Raw genomic sequence first — 19203 nt, 5'->3', positions numbered from 1 at the left:
TGGGACAGGGAGAGAGTGGCCCTGAGCTGCGACAGGGAGACAGTTGCCCTGAGTTGGGACAGGGAGAGAGTGGTCCTGAGCTGGGACAGGGAGAGTGTGGCTCTGAGCTGGGACAGGGAGAGTGTGTCTCTGAGCTGGGACAAGAAGAGTGTGGCTATTAGGTGGGACAGGGAGAGTGTGGCCCTGAGCTGGGACAGGAAGAGTGTGACCCTGAGCTGGAGCAGGGAGAGTGTGTCCCTGAGCTGGGACAGGGAGAGTGTGGCGCTGAACTGGGACAGGGAGAGTGTGGCTCTGAGCTGGGACAGTGAGAGTGTGTCCCTGAGCTGGAGCAGGGAGAGTGTGGTCTTGAGCTGGGACAGGGAGAGTGTGGTCCAGAGCTGGGACACGGAGAGTGTGTCCCTGAGCTGGAGCAGGGAGAGTGTGGACCTGAGCTGGGACAGGGAGAGTGTGGCCCTGAGCTGGGACTGGGAGAGTGTGGCTCTGAACTGGTTCAGGGAGAGTGTAGCCCTGAGCTGGGACAGGGAGAGTGTGGCCCTGAGCTGGGACACGGAGAGTGTGGCCCTGAGCTGGGACTGGGAGAGTGAGGCCCTGAAGTGGGACAAGGAGAGTGTGGTCCTGAGCTGGGACAGGGACAGTGTGGTCCTGAGCTGGGACAGGGAGAGTGTGGCCCTGAGCTGGGACAGGGAGAGTGTGACTCTGAGCTGGGACAGGGAGAGTGTGACCCTGAACTGGGACAAGGAGAGTGTGGTCCTGAGCTGGGACAGGGAGAGTGTGGCCCTGAGCTGGGACAGGGAGAGTGTGACCCTGAACTGGGACACGGAGAGTGTGGCCCCGAGGCGGGACAGGGAGAGTGTGTCTCTGAGCTAGGACAGGGAGAGTGTGGCTATTAGGTGGGACAGGGAGAGTGTGGCTATTAGGTGGGACAGGGAGAGTGTGGTCCTGAGCTGGGACAGGGAGAGTGTGGCTCTGAGCTGGGACAGGGAGAGTGTGTCTCTGAGCTGGGACGGGAAGAGTGTGGCTATTAGGTGGGACAGGGAGAGTGTGGTCCTGAGCTGGGACAGGGAGAGTGTGGCTCTGAGCTGGGACAGGGAGAGTGTGTCTCTGAGCTGGGACAGGAAGAGTGTGGCTATTAGGTGGGACAGGGAGAGTGTGGCCCTGAGCTGGGACAGGGAGAGAGTGGCCCTGAGCTGGGACAGGAAGAGTGTGACCCTAAGCTGGGAGAGGGAGAGAGTGGCCCTGAGCTGGGACAGGGAGAGTGTGGTCCTGAGCTGGGATTGGGAGAGTGTGGCACTGAGGTGGGATACGGAGAGTGTGTCCCTGAGCTGGGACAGGGAGAGTGTGGCCCTGAACTGGGACAGGGAGAGTGTGGCCCTGAGCTGGGACAGTGAGAGTGTGTCCCTGAGCTGGAGCAGGGAGAGTGTGGTCCTGAGCTGGGACAGGGAGAGTGTGGACCTGAGCTGGGACAGGGAGAGAGTGGCCCTGAGCTGGGACAGGGAGAGTGTGGTCCTGAGCTGGGATTGGGAGAGTGTGGCACTGAGGTGGGATACGGAGAGCGTGTCCCTGAGCTGGGACAGGGAGAGTGTGGCCCTGAACTGGGACAGGGAGAGTGTGGCCCTGAGCTGGGACAGTGAGAGTGTGTCCCTGAGCTGGAGCAGGGAGAGTGTGGTCCTGAGCTGGGACAGGGAGAGTGTGGACCTGAGCTGGGACAGTGAGAGTGTGTCCCTGAGCTGGAGCAGGGAGAGTGTGGTCCTGAGCTGGGACAGGGAGAGTGTGGACCTGAGCTGGGACAGGGAGAGAATGGCCCTGAGCTGGGACAGGGAGAGTGTGGTCCTGAGCTGGGACAGGGAGAGTTTGGTCCTGAGCTGGGACAGGGAGAGTGTGGTCCTGAGCTGGGACACGGAGAGTGTGTCCCTGAGCTGGAGCAGGGAGAGTGTGTCCCTGAGCTGGGACAGGGAGAGTGTGGCGCTGAACTGGGACAGGGAGAGTGTGGCTCTGAGCTGGGACAGGGAGAGTGTGGCCCTGAGCTGGGACAGGGAGAGTGTGGTCCTGAGCTGGGAATGGGAGAGTGTGGCCCTGAGCTGGCACAGGGAGAGTGTGGCACTGAGCTGGGACAGGGAGAGTGTGGCCCTGAGCTGGGACAGGGAGAGTGTGGCCCTGAGCTGGGAATGGGAGAGTGTGGCCCTGAGCTGGCACAGGGAGAGTGTGGCCCTGAGCTGGGACAGGGAGAGTGTGACCCTGAGCTGGGACAGGGAGAGTGTGGCCCTGAGCTGGGACACGGAGAGTGTGACCCTGAGCTGGGACAGGGAGAGTGTGGCTCTGTGCAGGGACAGGGAGAGTGTGGCCCTGAGCTGGGACAGGGAGAGTGTGGCCCTGAGCTGGGACAGGGAGAGTGTGGCCCTGAGCTGGGACAGGGAGAGTGTGACCCTGAGCTGGGACAGGGAGAGTGTGGCCCTGAGCTGGGACAGGGAGAGTGTGGCCCTGAGCTGGGACAGGGAGAGTGTGGCCCTGAGCTGGGACAGGGTGAGTGTGGCCCTGAGCTGGGACAGGGAGAGTGTAGCTCTGAGCTGGGACAGGGAGAGTGTGGCCCTGAGCTGGGATTGGGAGAGTGTGACCCTGAGCTGGGACAGGGGTAGTGTGGCTCTGAGCTGGGATTGGGAGAGTGTGACCCTGAGCTGGGACAGGGAGAGTGTGGCTCTGAGCTGGGATTGGGAGAGTGTGGCCCTGAGCTGGGACAGGGAGAGTGTGGCCCTGAGCTGGGACAGGGAGAGTGTGGCTCTGAGATGGGATTGGGAGAGTGTGGCCCTGAGCTGGGACAGGGAGAGTGTGGCCCTGAGCTGGGACTGGGAGAGTGTGGCTCTGAACTGGTTCAGGGAGAGTGTAGCCCTGAGCTGGGACAGGGAGAGTGTGGCCCTGAGCTGGGACACGGAGAGTGTGGCCCTGAGCTGGGACTGGGAGAGTGTGACCCTGAACTGGGACAAGGAGAGTGTGGTCCTGAGCTGGGACAGGGACAGTGTGGTCCTGAGCTGGGACAGGGAGAGTGTGGCCCTGAGCTGGGACAGGGAGAGTGTGACTCTGAGCTGGGACAGGGAGAGTGTGACCCTGAACTGGGACAAGGAGAGTGTGGTCCTGAGCTGGGACAGGGAGAGTGTGGCCCTGAGCTGGGACAGGGAGAGTGTGACCCTGAACTGGGACAGGGAGAGTGTGGCCCTGACCTGGGACAGGGAGAGTGTGGCCCTGAGCTGCGACACGGAGAGTGTGACCCTGAACTGGGACAGGGAGAGTGTGGCCCTGAGCTGGGACTGGGAGAGTGTAGCCCTGAGCTGGGACAGGGAGAGAGTGGCCCTGAGCTGGGATTCGGAGAGTGTGTCTCTGAGCTGGGACAGGGAGAGTGTGGCCCCGAGCCGGGACAGGGAGAGTGTGTCTCTGAGATGGGACAGGGAGAGTGTGTCTCTGAGCTGGGACAGGGAGAGTGTGGCTCTGAGCTGGGACGGGAAGAGTGTGTCTCTGAGCTGGGACAGGGAGAGAGTGCCCCTGAGCTGGGACAGGGAGAGTGTGGCTCTGAGCTGGGACAGGGAGAGAGTGGCCCTGAGCTGCGACAGGAAGAGTGTGACCCTGAGCTGGGACAGGGAGAGTGTGTCTCTGAGCTGGGACGGGAAGAGTGTGGCTATTAGGTGGGACATGGAGAGTGTGGTCCTGAGCTGGGACAGGGAGAGTGTGGCTCTGAGCTGGGACAGGGAGAGTGTGTCTCTGAGCTGGGATGGGAAGAGTGTGTCTCTGAGCTGGGACAGGGAGAGAGTGCCCCTGAGCTGGGACAGGGAGAGTGTGGCTCTGAGCTGGGACAGGGAGAGAGTGGCCCTGAGCTGCGACAGGGAGACAGTTGCCCTGAGTTGGGACAGGGAGAGAGTGGTCCTGAGCTGGGACAGGGAGAGTGTGGCTCTGAGCTGGGACAGGGAGAGTGTGTCTCTGAGCTGGGACAAGAAGAGTGTGGCTATTAGGTGGGACAGGGAGAGTGTGGCCCTGAGCTGGGACAGGAAGAGTGTGACCCTGAGCTGGAGCAGGGAGAGTGTGTCCCTGAGCTGGGACAGGGAGAGTGTGGCGCTGAGCTGGGACAGGGAGAGTGTGGCTCTGAGCTGGGACAGTGAGAGTGTGTCCCTGAGCTGGAGCAGGGAGAGTGTGGTCTTGAGCTGGGACAGGGAGAGTGTGGTCCAGAGCTGGGACACGGAGAGTGTGTCCCTGAGCTGGAGCAGGGAGAGTGTGTCTCTGAGCTGGAGCAGGGAGAGTGTGGACCTGAGCTGGGACACGGAGAGTGTGGCTCTGAGCTGGGACAGGGAGAGTGTGGCTCTGAGCTGGGACACGGAGAGTGTGGCTCTGAGCTGGGACAGGGAGAGTGTGGCTCTGAGCTGGGACACGGAGAGTGTGGCTCTGAGCTGGAACAGGGAGAGAGTGGCCCTGAGCTGGAACAGGGAGAGTGTGGCCCTGAGCTGGAACAGGGAGAGAGTGGCCCTGAGCTGGAACAGGGAGAGTGTGGCCCTGAGCTGGGACAGGGAGAGTGTGGTCCTGAGCTGGGAATGGGAGAGTGTGGCCCTGAGCTGGCACAGGGAGAGTGTGGCCCTGAGCTGGGACAGGGAGAGTGTAGCCCGGAGCTGGGACAGGGAGAGTGTGACCCTGAGCTGGGACAGGGAGAGTGTGGCTCTGTGCAGGGACAGGGAGAGTGTGGCCCTGAGCAGGGACAGGGAGAGTGTGGCCCTGAGCTGGGACAGGGAGAGTGTGGCCCTGAGCTGGGACAGGGAGAGTGTGGCCCTGAGCTGGGACAGGGAGAGTGTGGCCCTGAGCTGGGACAGGGAGAGTGTAGCTCTGAGCTGGGACAGGGAGAGTGTGGCCCTGAGCTGGTACAGGGAGAGTGTGGCTCTGAGCTGGGATTGGGTGAGTGTGACCCTGAGCTGGGACAGGGAGAGTATGGCTCTGAGCTGGGATTGGGAGAGTGTGACCCTGAGCTGGGACAGGGAGAGTGTGGCTCTGAGCTGGGATTGGGAGAGTGTGGCCCTGAGCTGGGACAGGGAGAGTGTGGCCCTGAGCTGGGACAGGGAGAGTGTGGCTCTGAGCTGGGATTGGGAGAGTGTGGCCCTGAGCTGGGACAGGGAGAGTGTGGCCCTGAGCTGGGACAGGGAGAGTGTGGCTCTGAACTGGTTCAGGGAGAGTGTAGCCCTGAGCTGGGACAGGGAGAGTGTGGCCCTGAGCTGGGACACGGAGAGTGTGGCCCTGAGCTGGGACTGGGAGAGTGAGGCCCTGAAATGGGACAAGGAGAGTGTGGTCCTGATCTGGGACAGGGACAGTGTGGTCCTGAGCTGGGACAGGGAGAGTGTGGCCCTGAGCTGGGACAGGGAGAGTGTGACTCTGAGCTGGGACAGGGAGAGTGTGACCCTGAACTGGGACAAGGAGAGTGTGGTCCTGAGCTGGGACAGGGAGAGTGTGGCCCTGAGCTGGGACAGGGAGAGTGTGACCCTGAACTGGGACACGGAGAGTGTGGCCCCGAGGCGGGACAGGGAGAGTGTGTCTCTGAGCTAGGACAGGGAGAGTGTGGCTATTAGGTGGGACAGGGAGAGTGTGGCTATTAGGTGGGACAGGGAGAGTGTGGTCCTGAGCTGGGACAGGGAGAGTGTGGCTCTGAGCTGGGACAGGGAGAGTGTGTCTCTGAGCTGGGACGGGAAGAGTGTGGCTATTAGGTGGGACAGGGAGAGTGTGGTCCTGAGCTGGGACAGGGAGAGTGTGGCTCTGAGCTGGGACAGGGAGAGTGTGTCTCTGAGCTGGGACAGGAAGAGTGTGGCTATTAGGTGGGACAGGGAGAGTGTGGCCCTGAGCTGGGACAGGGAGAGAGTGGCCCTGAGCTGGGACAGGAAGAGTGTGACCCTAAGCTGGGAGAGGGAGAGAGTGGCCCTGAGCTGGGACAGGGAGAGTGTGGTCCTGAGCTGGGATTGGGAGAGTGTGGCACTGAGGTGGGATACGGAGAGTGTGTCCCTGAGCTGGGACAGGGAGAGTGTGGCCCTGAACTGGGACAGGGAGAGTGTGGCCCTGAGCTGGGACAGTGAGAGTGTGTCCCTGAGCTGGAGCAGGGAGAGTGTGGTCCTGAGCTGGGACAGGGAGAGTGTGGACCTGAGCTGGGACAGGGAGAGAGTGGCCGTGAGCTGGGACAGGGAGAGTGTGGTCCTGAGCTGGGATTGGGAGAGTGTGGCACTGAGGTGGGATACGGAGAGCGTGTCCCTGAGCTGGGACAGTGAGAGTGTGTCCCTGAGCTGGAGCAGGGAGAGTGTGGTCCTGAGCTGGGACAGGGAGAGTGTGGACCTGAGCTGGGACAGTGAGAGTGTGTCCCTGAGCTGGAGCAGGGAGAGTGTGGTCCTGAGCTGGGACAGGGAGAGTGTGGACCTGAGCTGGGACAGGGAGAGAATGGCCCTGAGCTGGGACAGGGAGAGTGTGGTCCTGAGCTGGGACAGGGAGAGTTTGGTCCTGAGCTGGGACAGGGAGAGTGTGGTCCTGAGCTGGGACACGGAGAGTGTGTCCCTGAGCTGGAGCAGGGAGAGTGTGTCCCTGAGCTGGGACAGGGAGAGTGTGGCGCTGAACTGGGACAGGGAGAGTGTGGCTCTGAGCTGGGACAGGGAGAGTGTGGCCCTGAGCTGGGACAGGGAGAGTGTGGTCCTGAGCTGGGAATGGGAGAGTGTGGCCCTGAGCTGGCACAGGGAGAGTGTGGCACTGAGCTGGGACAGGGAGAGTGTGGCCCTGAGCTGGGACAGGGAGAGTGTGGCCCTGAGCTGGGAATGGGAGAGTGTGGCCCTGAGCTGGCACAGGGAGAGTGTGGCCCTGAGCTGGGACAGGGAGAGTGTGACCCTGAGCTGGGACAGGGAGAGTGTGGCCCTGAGCTGGGACACGGAGAGTGTGACCCTGAGCTGGGACAGGGAGAGTGTGGCTCTGTGCAGGGACAGGGAGAGTGTGGCCCTGAGCTGGGACAGGGAGAGTGTGGCCCTGAGCTGGGACAGGGAGAGTGTGGCCCTGAGCTGGGACAGGGAGAGTGTGGCCCTGAGCTGGGACACGGAGAGTGTGACCCTGAGCTGGGACAGGGAGAGTGTGGCCCTGAGCTGGGACAGGGAGAGTGTGGCCCTGAGCTGGGACAGGGAGAGTGTGGCCCTGAGCTGGGACAGGGTGAGTGTGGCCCTGAGCTGGGACAGGGAGAGTGTAGCTCTGAGCTGGGACAGGGAGAGTGTGGCCCTGAGCTGGGATTGGGAGAGTGTGACCCTGAGCTGGGACAGGGGTAGTGTGGCTCTGAGCTGGGATTGGGAGAGTGTGACCCTGAGCTGGGACAGGGAGAGTGTGGCTCTGAGCTGGGATTGGGAGAGTGTGGCCCTGAGCTGGGACAGGGAGAGTGTGGCCCTGAGCTGGGACAGGGAGAGTGTGGCTCTGAGATGGGATTGGGAGAGTGTGGCCCTGAGCTGGGACAGGGAGAGTGTGGCCCTGAGCTGGGACTGGGAGAGTGTGGCTCTGAACTGGTTCAGGGAGAGTGTAGCCCTGAGCTGGGACAGGGAGAGTGTGGCCCTGAGCTGGGACACGGAGAGTGTGGCCCTGAGCTGGGACTGGGAGAGTGTGACCCTGAACTGGGACAAGGAGAGTGTGGTCCTGAGCTGGGACAGGGACAGTGTGGTCCTGAGCTGGGACAGGGAGAGTGTGGCCCTGAGCTGGGACAGGGAGAGTGTGACTCTGAGCTGGGACAGGGAGAGTGTGACCCTGAACTGGGACAAGGAGAGTGTGGTCCTGAGCTGGGACAGGGAGAGTGTGGCCCTGAGCTGGGACAGGGAGAGTGTGACCCTGAACTGGGACAGGGAGAGTGTGGCCCTGACCTGGGACAGGGAGAGTGTGGCCCTGAGCTGCGACACGGAGAGTGTGACCCTGAACTGGGACAGGGAGAGTGTGGCCCTGAGCTGGGACTGGGAGAGTGTAGCCCTGAGCTGGGACAGGGAGAGAGTGGCCCTGAGCTGGGATTCGGAGAGTGTGTCTCTGAGCTGGGACAGGGAGAGTGTGGCCCCGAGCCGGGACAGGGAGAGTGTGTCTCTGAGATGGGACAGGGAGAGTGTGTCTCTGAGCTGGGACAGGGAGAGTGTGGCTCTGAGCTGGGACGGGAAGAGTGTGTCTCTGAGCTGGGACAGGGAGAGAGTGCCCCTGAGCTGGGACAGGGAGAGTGTGGCTCTGAGCTGGGACAGGGAGAGAGTGGCCCTGAGCTGCGACAGGAAGAGTGTGACCCTGAGCTGGGACAGGGAGAGTGTGTCTCTGAGCTGGGACGGGAAGAGTGTGGCTATTAGGTGGGACATGGAGAGTGTGGTCCTGAGCTGGGACAGGGAGAGTGTGGCTCTGAGCTGGGACAGGGAGAGTGTGTCTCTGAGCTGGGATGGGAAGAGTGTGTCTCTGAGCTGGGACAGGGAGAGAGTGCCCCTGAGCTGGGACAGGGAGAGTGTGGCTCTGAGCTGGGACAGGGAGAGAGTGGCCCTGAGCTGCGACAGGGAGACAGTTGCCCTGAGTTGGGACAGGGAGAGAGTGGTCCTGAGCTGGGACAGGGAGAGTGTGGCTCTGAGCTGGGACAGGGAGAGTGTGTCTCTGAGCTGGGACAAGAAGAGTGTGGCTATTAGGTGGGACAGGGAGAGTGTGGCCCTGAGCTGGGACAGGAAGAGTGTGACCCTGAGCTGGAGCAGGGAGAGTGTGTCCCTGAGCTGGGACAGGGAGAGTGTGGCGCTGAACTGGGACAGGGAGAGTGTGGCTCTGAGCTGGGACAGTGAGAGTGTGTCCCTGAGCTGGAGCAGGGAGAGTGTGGTCTTGAGCTGGGACAGGGAGAGTGTGGTCCAGAGCTGGGACACGGAGAGTGTGTCCCTGAGCTGGAGCAGGGAGAGTGTGTCTCTGAGCTGGAGCAGGGAGAGTGTGGACCTGAGCTGGGACACGGAGAGTGTGGCCCTGAGCTGGGACAGGGAGAGTGTGGCTCTGAGCTGGGACACGGAGAGTGTGGCTCTGAGCTGGGACAGGGAGAGTGTGGCTCTGAGCTGGGACACGGAGAGTGTGGCTCTGAGCAGGAACAGGGAGAGTGTGGCCCTGAGCTGGAACAGGGAGAGAGTGGCCCTGAGCTGGAACAGGGAGAGAGTGGCCCTGAGCTGGAACAGGGAGAGTGTGGCCCTGAGCTGGGACAGGGAGAGTGTGGTCCTGAGCTGGGAATGGGAGAGTGTGGCCCTGAGCTGGCACAGGGAGAGTGTGTCTCTGAGCTGGGACGGGAAGAGTGTGGCTATTAGGTGGGACATGGAGAGTGTGGTCCTGAGCTGGGACAGGGAGAGTGTGGCTCTGAGCTGGGACAGGGAGAGTGTGTCTCTGAGCTGGGATGGGAAGAGTGTGTCTCTGAGCTGGGACAGGGAGAGAGTGCCCCTGAGCTGGGACAGGGAGAGTGTGGCTCTGAGCTGGGACAGGGAGAGAGTGGCCCTGAGCTGCGACAGGGAGACAGTTGCCCTGAGTTGGGACAGGGAGAGAGTGGTCCTGAGCTGGGACAGGGAGAGTGTGGCTCTGAGCTGGGACAGGGAGAGTGTGTCTCTGAGCTGGGACAAGAAGAGTGTGGCTATTAGGTGGGACAGGGAGAGTGTGGCCCTGAGCTGGGACAGGAAGAGTGTGACCCTGAGCTGGAGCAGGGAGAGTGTGTCCCTGAGCTGGGACAGGGAGAGTGTGGCGCTGAACTGGGACAGGGAGAGTGTGGCTCTGAGCTGGGACAGTGAGAGTGTGTCCCTGAGCTGGAGCAGGGAGAGTGTGGTCTTGAGCTGGGACAGGGAGAGTGTGGTCCAGAGCTGGGACACGGAGAGTGTGTCCCTGAGCTGGAGCAGGGAGAGTGTGTCTCTGAGCTGGAGCAGGGAGAGTGTGGACCTGAGCTGGGACACGGAGAGTGTGGCTCTGAGCTGGGACAGGGAGAGTGTGGCTCTGAGCTGGGACACGGAGAGTGTGGCTCTGAGCTGGGACAGGGAGAGTGTGGCTCTGAGCTGGGACACGGAGAGTGTGGCTCTGAGCTGGAACAGGGAGAGAGTGGCCCTGAGCTGGAACAGGGAGAGTGTGGCCCTGAGCTGGAACAGGGAGAGAGTGGCCCTGAGCTGGAACAGGGAGAGTGTGGCCCTGAGCTGGGACAGGGAGAGTGTGGTCCTGAGCTGGGAATGGGAGAGTGTGGCCCTGAGCTGGCACAGGGAGAGTGTGGCCCTGAGCTGGGACAGGGAGAGTGTAGCCCGGAGCTGGGACAGGGAGAGTGTGACCCTGAGCTGGGACAGGGAGAGTGTGGCTCTGTGCAGGGACAGGGAGAGTGTGGCCCTGAGCAGGGACAGGGAGAGTGTGGCCCTGAGCTGGGACAGGGAGAGTGTGGCCCTGAGCTGGGACAGGGAGAGTGTGGCCCTGAGCTGGGACAGGGAGAGTGTGGCCCTGAGCTGGGACAGGGAGAGTGTAGCTCTGAGCTGGGACAGGGAGAGTGTGGCCCTGAGCTGGTACAGGGAGAGTGTGGCTCTGAGCTGGGATTGGGTGAGTGTGACCCTGAGCTGGGACAGGGAGAGTATGGCTCTGAGCTGGGATTGGGAGAGTGTGACCCTGAGCTGGGACAGGGAGAGTGTGGCTCTGAGCTGGGATTGGGAGAGTGTGGCCCTGAGCTGGGACAGGGAGAGTGTGGCCCTGAGCTGGGACAGGGAGAGTGTGGCTCTGAGCTGGGATTGGGAGAGTGTGGCCCTGAGCTGGGACAGGGAGAGTGTGGCCCTGAGCTGGGACTGGGAGAGTGTGGCTCTGAACTGGTTCAGGGAGAGTGTAGCCCTGAGCTGGGACAGGGAGAGTGTGGCCCTGAGCTGGGACACGGAGAGTGTGGCCCTGAGCTGGGACTGGGAGAGTGAGGCCCTGAAATGGGACAAGGAGAGTGTGGTCCTGATCTGGGACAGGGACAGTGTGGTCCTGAGCTGGGACAGGGAGAGTGTGGCCCTGAGCTGGGACAGGGAGAGTGTGACTCTGAGCTGGGACAGGGAGAGTGTGACCCTGAACTGGGACAAGGAGAGTGTGGTCCTGAGCTGGGACAGGGAGAGTGTGGCCCTGAGCTGGGACAGGGAGAGTGTGACCCTGAACTGGGACACGGAGAGTGTGGCCCCGAGGCGGGACAGGGAGAGTGTGTCTCTGAGCTAGGACAGGGAGAGTGTGGCTATTAGGTGGGACAGGGAGAGTGTGGCTATTAGGTGGGACAGGGAGAGTGTGGTCCTGAGCTGGGACAGGGAGAGTGTGGCTCTGAGCTGGGACAGGGAGAGTGTGTCTCTGAGCTGGGACGGGAAGAGTGTGGCTATTAGGTGGGACAGGGAGAGTGTGGTCCTGAGCTGGGACAGGGAGAGTGTGGCTCTGAGCTGGGACAGGGAGAGTGTGTCTCTGAGCTGGGACAGGAAGAGTGTGGCTATTAGGTGGGACAGGGAGAGTGTGGCCCTGAGCTGGGACAGGGAGAGAGTGGCCCTGAGCTGGGACAGGAAGAGTGTGACCCTAAGCTGGGAGAGGGAGAGAGTGGCCCTGAGCTGGGACAGGGAGAGTGTGGTCCTGAGCTGGGATTGGGAGAGTGTGGCACTGAGGTGGGATACGGAGAGTGTGTCCCTGAGCTGGGACAGGGAGAGTGTGGCCCTGAACTGGGACAGGGAGAGTGTGGCCCTGAGCTGGGACAGTGAGAGTGTGTCCCTGAGCTGGAGCAGGGAGAGTGTGGTCCTGAGCTGGGACAGGGAGAGTGTGGACCTGAGCTGGGACAGGGAGAGAGTGGCCCTGAGCTGGGACAGGGAGAGTGTGGTCCTGAGCTGGGATTGGGAGAGTGTGGCACTGAGGTGGGATACGGAGAGCGTGTCCCTGAGCTGGGACAGGGAGAGTGTGGCCCTGAACTGGGACAGGGAGAGTGTGGCCCTGAGCTGGGACAGTGAGAGTGTGTCCCTGAGCTGGAGCAGGGAGAGTGTGGTCCTGAGCTGGGACAGGGAGAGTGTGGACCTGAGCTGGGACAGTGAGAGTGTGTCCCTGAGCTGGAGCAGGGAGAGTGTGGTCCTGAGCTGGGACAGGGAGAGTGTGGACCTGAGCTGGGACAGGGAGAGAATGGCCCTGAGCTGGGACAGGGAGAGTGTGGTCCTGAGCTGGGACAGGGAGAGTTTGGTCCTGAGCTGGGACAGGGAGAGTGTGGTCCTGAGCTGGGACACGGAGAGTGTGTCCCTGAGCTGGAGCAGGGAGAGTGTGTCCCTGAGCTGGGACAGGGAGAGTGTGGCGCTGAACTGGGACAGGGAGAGTGTGGCTCTGAGCTGGGACAGGGAGAGTGTGGCCCTGAGCTGGGACAGGGAGAGTGTGGTCCTGAGCTGGGAATGGGAGAGTGTGGCCCTGAGCTGGCACAGGGAGAGTGTGGCACTGAGCTGGGACAGGGAGAGTGTGGCCCTGAGCTGGGACAGGGAGAGTGTGGCCCTGAGCTGGGAATGGGAGAGTGTGGCCCTGAGCTGGCACAGGGAGAGTGTGGCCCTGAGCTGGGACAGGGAGAGTGTGACCCTGAGCTGGGACAGGGAGAGTGTGGCCCTGAGCTGGGACACGGAGAGTGTGGCCCTGAGCTGGGAATGGGAGAGTGTGGCCCTGAGCTGGGACAGGGAGAGTGTGGCCCTGAGCTGGGACAGGGAGAGTGTGACCCTGAGCTGGGACAGGGAGAGTGTGGCCCTGAGCTGGGACACGGAGAGTGTGACCCTGAGCTGGGACAGGGAGAGTGTGGCTCTGTGCAGGGACAGGGAGAGTGTGGCCCTGAGCTGGGACAGGGAGAGTGTGGCCCTGAGCTGGGACAGGGAGAGTGTGGCCCTGAGCTGGGACAGGGAGAGTGTGGCCCTGAGCTGGGACACGGAGAGTGTGACCCTGAGCTGGGACAGGGAGAGTGTGGCCCTGAGCTGGGACAGGGAGAGTGTGGCCCTGAGCTGGGACAGGGAGAGTGTGGCCCTGAGCTGGGACAGGGTGAGTGTGGCCCTGAGCTGGGACAGGGAGAGTGTAGCTCTGAGCTGGGACAGGGAGAGTGTGGCCCTGAGCTGGGATTGGGAGAGTGTGACCCTGAGCTGGGACAGGGGTAGTGTGGCTCTGAGCTGGGATTGGGAGAGTGTGACCCTGAGCTGGGACAGGGAGAGTGTGGCTCTGAGCTGGGATTGGGAGAGTGTGGCCCTGAGCTGGGACAGGGAGAGTGTGGCCCTGAGCTGGGACAGGGAGAGTGTGGCTCTGAGATGGGATTGGGAGAGTGTGGCCCTGAGCTGGGACAGGGAGAGTGTGGCCCTGAGCTGGGACTGGGAGAGTGTGGCTCTGAACTGGTTCAGGGAGAGTGTAGCCCTGAGCTGGGACAGGGAGAGTGTGGCCCTGAGCTGGGACACGGAGAGTGTGGCCCTGAGCTGGGACTGGGAGAGTGTGACCCTGAACTGGGACAAGGAGAGTGTGGTCCTGAGCTGGGACAGGGACAGTGTGGTCCTGAGCTGGGACAGGGAGAGTGTGGCCCTGAGCTGGGACAGGGAGAGTGTGACTCTGAGCTGGGACAGGGAGAGTGTGACCCTGAACTGGGACAAGGAGAGTGTGGTCCTGAGCTGGGACAGGGAGAGTGTGGCCCTGAGCTGGGACAGGGAGAGTGTGACCCTGAACTGGGACAGGGAGAGTGTGGCCCTGAGCTGGGACAGGGAGAGTGTGGCCCTGAGCTGCGACACGGAGAGTGTGACCCTGAACTGGGACAGGGAGAGTGTGGCCCTGAGCTGGGACTGGGAGAGTGTAGCCCTGAGCTGGGACAGGGAGAGAGTGGCCCTGAGCTGGGATTCGGAGAGTGTGTCTCTGAGCTGGGACAGGGAGAGTGTGGCCCCGAGCCGGGACAGGGAGAGTGTGTCTCTGAGATGGGACAGGGAGAGTGTGTCTCTGAGCTGGGACAGGGAGAGTGTGGCTCTGAGCTGGGACGGGAAGAGTGTGTCTCTGAGCTGGGACAGGGAGAGAGTGCCCCTGAGCTGGGACAGGGAGAGTGTGGCTCTGAGCTGGGACAGGGAGAGAGTGGCCCTGAGCTGCGACAGGAAGAGTGTGACCCTGAGCTGGGACAGGGAGAGTGTGTCTCTGAGCTGGGACGGGAAGAGTGTGGCTATTAGGTGGGACATGGAGAGTGTGGTCCTGAGCTGGGACAGGGAGAGTGTGGCTCTGAGCTGGGACAGGGAGAGTGTGTCTCTGAGCTGGGATGGGAAGAGTGTGTCTCTGAGCTGGGACAGGGAGAGAGTGCCCCTGAGCTGGGACAGGGAGAGTGTGGCTCTGAGCTGGGACAGGGAGAGAGTGGCCCTGAGCTGCGACAGGGAGACAGTTGCCCTGAGTTGGGACAGGGAGAGAGTGGTCCTGAGCTGGGACAGGGAGAGTGTGTCTCTGAGCTGGGACAAGAAGAGTGTGGCTATTAGGTGGGACAGGGAGAGTGTGGCCCTGAGCTGGGACAGGAAGAGTGTGACCCTGAGCTGGAGCAGGGAGAGTGTGTCCCTGAGCTGGGACAGGGAGAGTGTGGCGCTGAACTGGGACAGGGAGAGTGTGGCTCTGAGCTGGGACAGTGAGAGTGTGTCCCTGAGCTGGAGCAGGGAGAGTGTGGTCTTGAGCTGGGACAGGGAGAGTGTGGTCCAGAGCTGGGACACGGAGAGTGTGTCCCTGAGCTGGAGCAGGGAGAGTGTGTCTCTGAGCTGGAGCAGGGAGAGTGTGGACCTGAACTGGGACACGGAGAGTGTGGCCCTGAGCTGGGACAGGGAGAGTGTGGCTCTGAGCTGGGACACGGAGAGTGTGGCTCTGAGCTGGGACAGGGAGAGTGTGGCTCTGAGCTGGGACACGGAGAGTGTGGCTCTGAGCTGGAACAGGGAGAGTGTGGCCCTGAGCTGGAACAGGGAGAGAGTGGCCCTGAGCTGGAACAGGGAGAGAGTGGCCCTGAGCTGGAACAGGGAGAGTGTGGCCCTGAGCTGGGACAGGGAGAGTGTGGTCCTGAGCTGGGAATGGGAGAGTGTGGCCCTGAGCTGGCACAGGGAGAGTGTGGCCCTGAGCTGGGACAGGGAGAGTGTAGCCCGGAGCTGGGACAGGGAGAGTGTGACCCTGAGCTGGGACAGGGAGAGTGTGGCTCTGTGCAGGGACAGGGAGAGTGTGGCCCTGAGCAGGGACAGGGAGAGTGTGGCCCTGAGCTGGGACAGGGAGAGTGTGGCCCTGAGCTGGGACAGGGAGAGTGTGGCCCTGAGCTGGGACAGGGAGAGTGTGGCCCTGAGCTGGGACAGGGAGAGTGTAGCTCTGAGCTGGGACAGGGAGAGTGTGGCCCTGAGCTGGTACAGGGAGAGTGTGGCTCTGAGCTGGGATTGGGTGAGTGTGACCCTGAGCTGGGACAGGGAGAGTATGGCTCTGAGCTGGGATTGGGAGAGTGTGACCCTGAGCTGGGACAGGGAGAGTGTGGCTCTGAGCTGGGATTGGGAGAGTGTGGCCCTGAGCTGGGACAGGGAGAGTGTGGCCCTGAGCTGGGACAGGGAGAGTGTGGCTCTGAGCTGGGATTGGGAGAGTGTGGCCCTGAGCTGGGACAGGGAGAGTGTGGCCCTGAGCTGGGACTGGGAGAGTGTGGCTCTGAACTGGTTCAGGGAGAGTGTAGCCCTGAGCTGGGACAGGGAGAGTGTGGCCCTGAGCTGGGACACGGAGAGCGTGGCCCTGAGCTGGGACTGGGAGAGTGAGGCCCTGAAATGGGACAAGGAGAGTGTGGTCCTGATCTGGGACAGGGACAGTGTGGTCCTGAGCTGGGACAGGGAGAGTGTGGCCCTGAGCTGGGACAGGGAGAGTGTGACTCTGAGCTGGGACAGGGAGAGTGTGACCCTGAACTGGGACAGGGAGAGTGTGACCCTGAACTGGGACAGGGAGAGTGTGGCCCTGACCTGGGACAGGGAGAGTGTGGCCCTGAGCTGCGACACGGAGAGTGTGACCCTGAACTGGGACAGGGAGAGTGTGGCCCTGAGCTGGGACTGGGAGAGTGTAGCCCTGAGCTGGGACAGGGAGAGAGTGGCCCTGAGCTGGGATTCGGAGAGTGTGTCTCTGAGCTGGGACAGGGAGAGTGTGGCCCTGAGCTGGGACAGGGAGAGTGTGGCCCCGAGCCGGGACAGGGAGAGTGTGTCTCTGAGCTGGTACAGGGAGAGTGTGTCTCTGAGCTGGGACAGGAAGAGTGTGGCTATTAGGTGGGACAGGGAGAGTGTGGCCCTGAGCTGGGACAGGGAGAGAGTGCCCCTGAGCTGGGACAGGGAGAGTGTGGCTCTGAGCTGGGACAGGGAGAGAGTGGCCCTGAGCTGCGACAGGGAGAGAGTTGCCCTGAGCTGGGACAGGAAGAGTGTGACCCTGAGCTGGGACAGGGAGAGTGTGACCCTGAGCTGGGACTGGGAGAGTGTAGCCCTGAGCTGGGACAGGGAGAGAGTGGCCCTGAGCTGGGATTGGGAGAGAGTGGCTCTGAGCTGGGACACGGAGAGTGTGGCCCTGAGCTGGGACACGGAGAGTGTGGCCCAGAGCCGGGACAGGGAGAGTGTGTCTCTGAGCTGGGACAGGAAGAGTGTGGCCCTGAGCTGGGACAGGGAGAGTGTGGCCCTGAGCCGGGACAGGGATTGTGTGACCCTGAGCTGGGACAGGGAGAGAGTGCCCCTGAGCTGGGACAGGGAGAGTGTGGCCCTGAGCTGGGACAGGGAGAGTGTGACCCTGAGCTGGGACAGGGAGAGAGTGCCCCTAAACTGGGACAGGTAGAGTGTGGCCCTGAGCTGGGACAGGGAGAGTGTGACCCTGAGCTGGGACAGGGAGAGAGTGCCCCTAAACTGGGACAGGGAGAGTGTGGTCCTGAGCTGGGACAGGGAGAGTGTGGCCCTGAGCTGCGACACGGAGAGTGTGACCCTAAACTGGGACAGGGAGAGTGTGGCCCTGAGCTGGGACTGGGAGAGTGTGGCCCTGAGCTGGGACTGGGAGAGTGTGGCCCTGAGCTGGGACAGGGAGAGAGTGGCCCTGAGCTGGGATTGGGAGAGTGTGTCTCTGAGCTGGGACAGGGAGAGTGCGGCCCTGAGCTGGGACAGGGAGAGTGTGGCCCCGAGCCGGGACAGGGAGAGTGTGTCTCTGAGCTGGGACAGGAAGAGTGTGGCTATTAGGTGGGACAGGGAGAGTGTGGCCCTGAGCTGGGACAGGGAGAGAGTGCCCCTGAGCTGGGACAGGGAGAGAGTTGCCCTGAGCTGGGACAGGAAGAGTGTGACCCTGAGCTGGGACAGGGAGAGAGTGCCCCTGAGCTGGGACAGGGAGAGTGTGGCTATTAGGTGTGACAGGGAGAGTGTGGCCCGGAGCTGGGACAGGAAGAGTGTGACCCTGTGCTGGGACAGGGAGAGTGTGACCCTGAACTGGGACAGGGAGAGAGTGCCCCTGAGCTGGGACAGGGAGAGTGTGGCTATTAGGTGTGACAGGGAGAGAGTGCCCCTGAGCTGGGACAGGGAGAGTGTGGCCCTGAGCTGGGACAGGGAGAGTGTGACCCTGAACAGGGACAGGGAGAGTGTAGCTCTGAGCTGGGACAGGGAGTGTGTGACCCTGAGCTGGGACTGGGAGAGTGTAGCCCTGAGCTGGGACAGGGAGAGAGTGGCCCTGAGCTGGGATTGGGAGAGAGTGGCTCTGAGCTGGGACACGGAGGGCGTGGCCCAGAGCCGGGACAGGGAGAGTGTGTCTCTGAGCTGGGACAGGAAGAGTGTGTCTCTGAGCTGGGACAGGGAGAGTGTGACCCTGAGCTAGGACAGGGAGAGGGTGCCCCTGAGCTGGGACAGGGAGAGTGTGGCTATTAGGTGTGACAGGGAGAGTGTGGCCCTGAGTTGGGACAGGAAGAGTGTGACCCTGAGCTGGGACAGGGAGAGTGTGACTCTGAGCTGGGACAGGTAGAGAGTGGCCCTGAGCTGGGATTGGGAGAGTGTGGTCCTGAGCTGGGAATGGGAGAGTGTGGCCCTGAGCTGGGACAGGGAGAGTGTGGCTCTGAACTGGGACAGGGAGAGTGTGGCCCTGAGCTGGGACAGGGAGAGTGTGGCTCTGAACTGGGACAGGGAGAGTGTGGCCCTGAGCTGGGACAGGGAGAGTGTGGCCCTGAGCTGGGAATGGGAGAGTGTGGCCCTGAGCTGGGACAGGGAGAGTGTGGCTCTGAACTGGGACACGGAGAGTGTGACCCTGAGCTGGGACAGGGAGAGTGTGGCTCTCTGCAGGGACAGGGAGAGTGTGGCCCTGAGCTGGGACAGGGAGAGTGTGGCCCTGAGCTGGGACAGGGAGAGTGTGACCCTGAACAGGGACAGGGAGAGTGTGGCCCTGAGCTGGGACAGGGAGAGTGTGACCCTGAACAGGGACAGGGAGAGTGTAGCTCTGAGCTGGGATTGGGAGAGTGTGACCCTGAGCTGGGACAGGGAGAGTGTGGCCCTGAGCTGGGACAGGGAGAGTGTGGCTCTGAACTGGTTCAGGGAGAGTGTGGCTGTGAGCTGGGACAGGGAGAGTGTGACCCTGAACAGGGACAGGGAGAGTGTAGCTCTGAGCTGGGACAGGGAGAGTGTGGCCCTGAGCTGGGAATGGGAGAGTGTGACCCTGAGCTGGGACAGGGAGAGTGTGGCTCTGAGCTGGGAATGGGAGAGTGTGACACTGAGCTGGGACAGGGAGAGTGTGGCCCTGAGCTGGGACAGGGAGAGTGTGACCCTGAACAGGGACAGGGAGAGTGTAGCTCTGAGCTGGGACAGGGAGAGTGTGGCTCTGAGCTGGGATTGGGAGAGTGTGACCCTGAGCTGGGACAGGGAGAGTGTGGCCCTGAGCTGGGACAGGGAGAGTGTGGCCCTGAGCAGGGACTGGGAGAGTGTGGCTCTGAGCTGGGACAGGCAGAGTGTAGCCCTGAGCTGGGACAGGGAGAGTGTGGCCCTGAGCTGGGACAGGGAGAGTGTGGACCTGAGCTGGGACTGGGAGAGTGTAGCCCTGAGCTGGGACAGGGAGAGAGTGGCCCTGAGCTGGGATTGGGAGAGAGTGGCTCTGAGCTGGGACACGGAGAGTGTGGCTATTAGGTGGGACAGGGAGAGTGTGGCCCTGAGCTGGGACAGGGAGAGTGTGGCCCTGAGCTGGGACAGGGAGAGTGTGGCTCTGAGCTGGGAT

This window comes from Hemiscyllium ocellatum, chromosome 1 (assembly GCF_020745735.1).
Source record: "Hemiscyllium ocellatum isolate sHemOce1 chromosome 1, sHemOce1.pat.X.cur, whole genome shotgun sequence".
Classification (NCBI taxonomy): Eukaryota; Metazoa; Chordata; class Chondrichthyes; order Orectolobiformes; family Hemiscylliidae; genus Hemiscyllium; species Hemiscyllium ocellatum.
Note: the sequence above shows the minus strand (reverse complement) of the source record.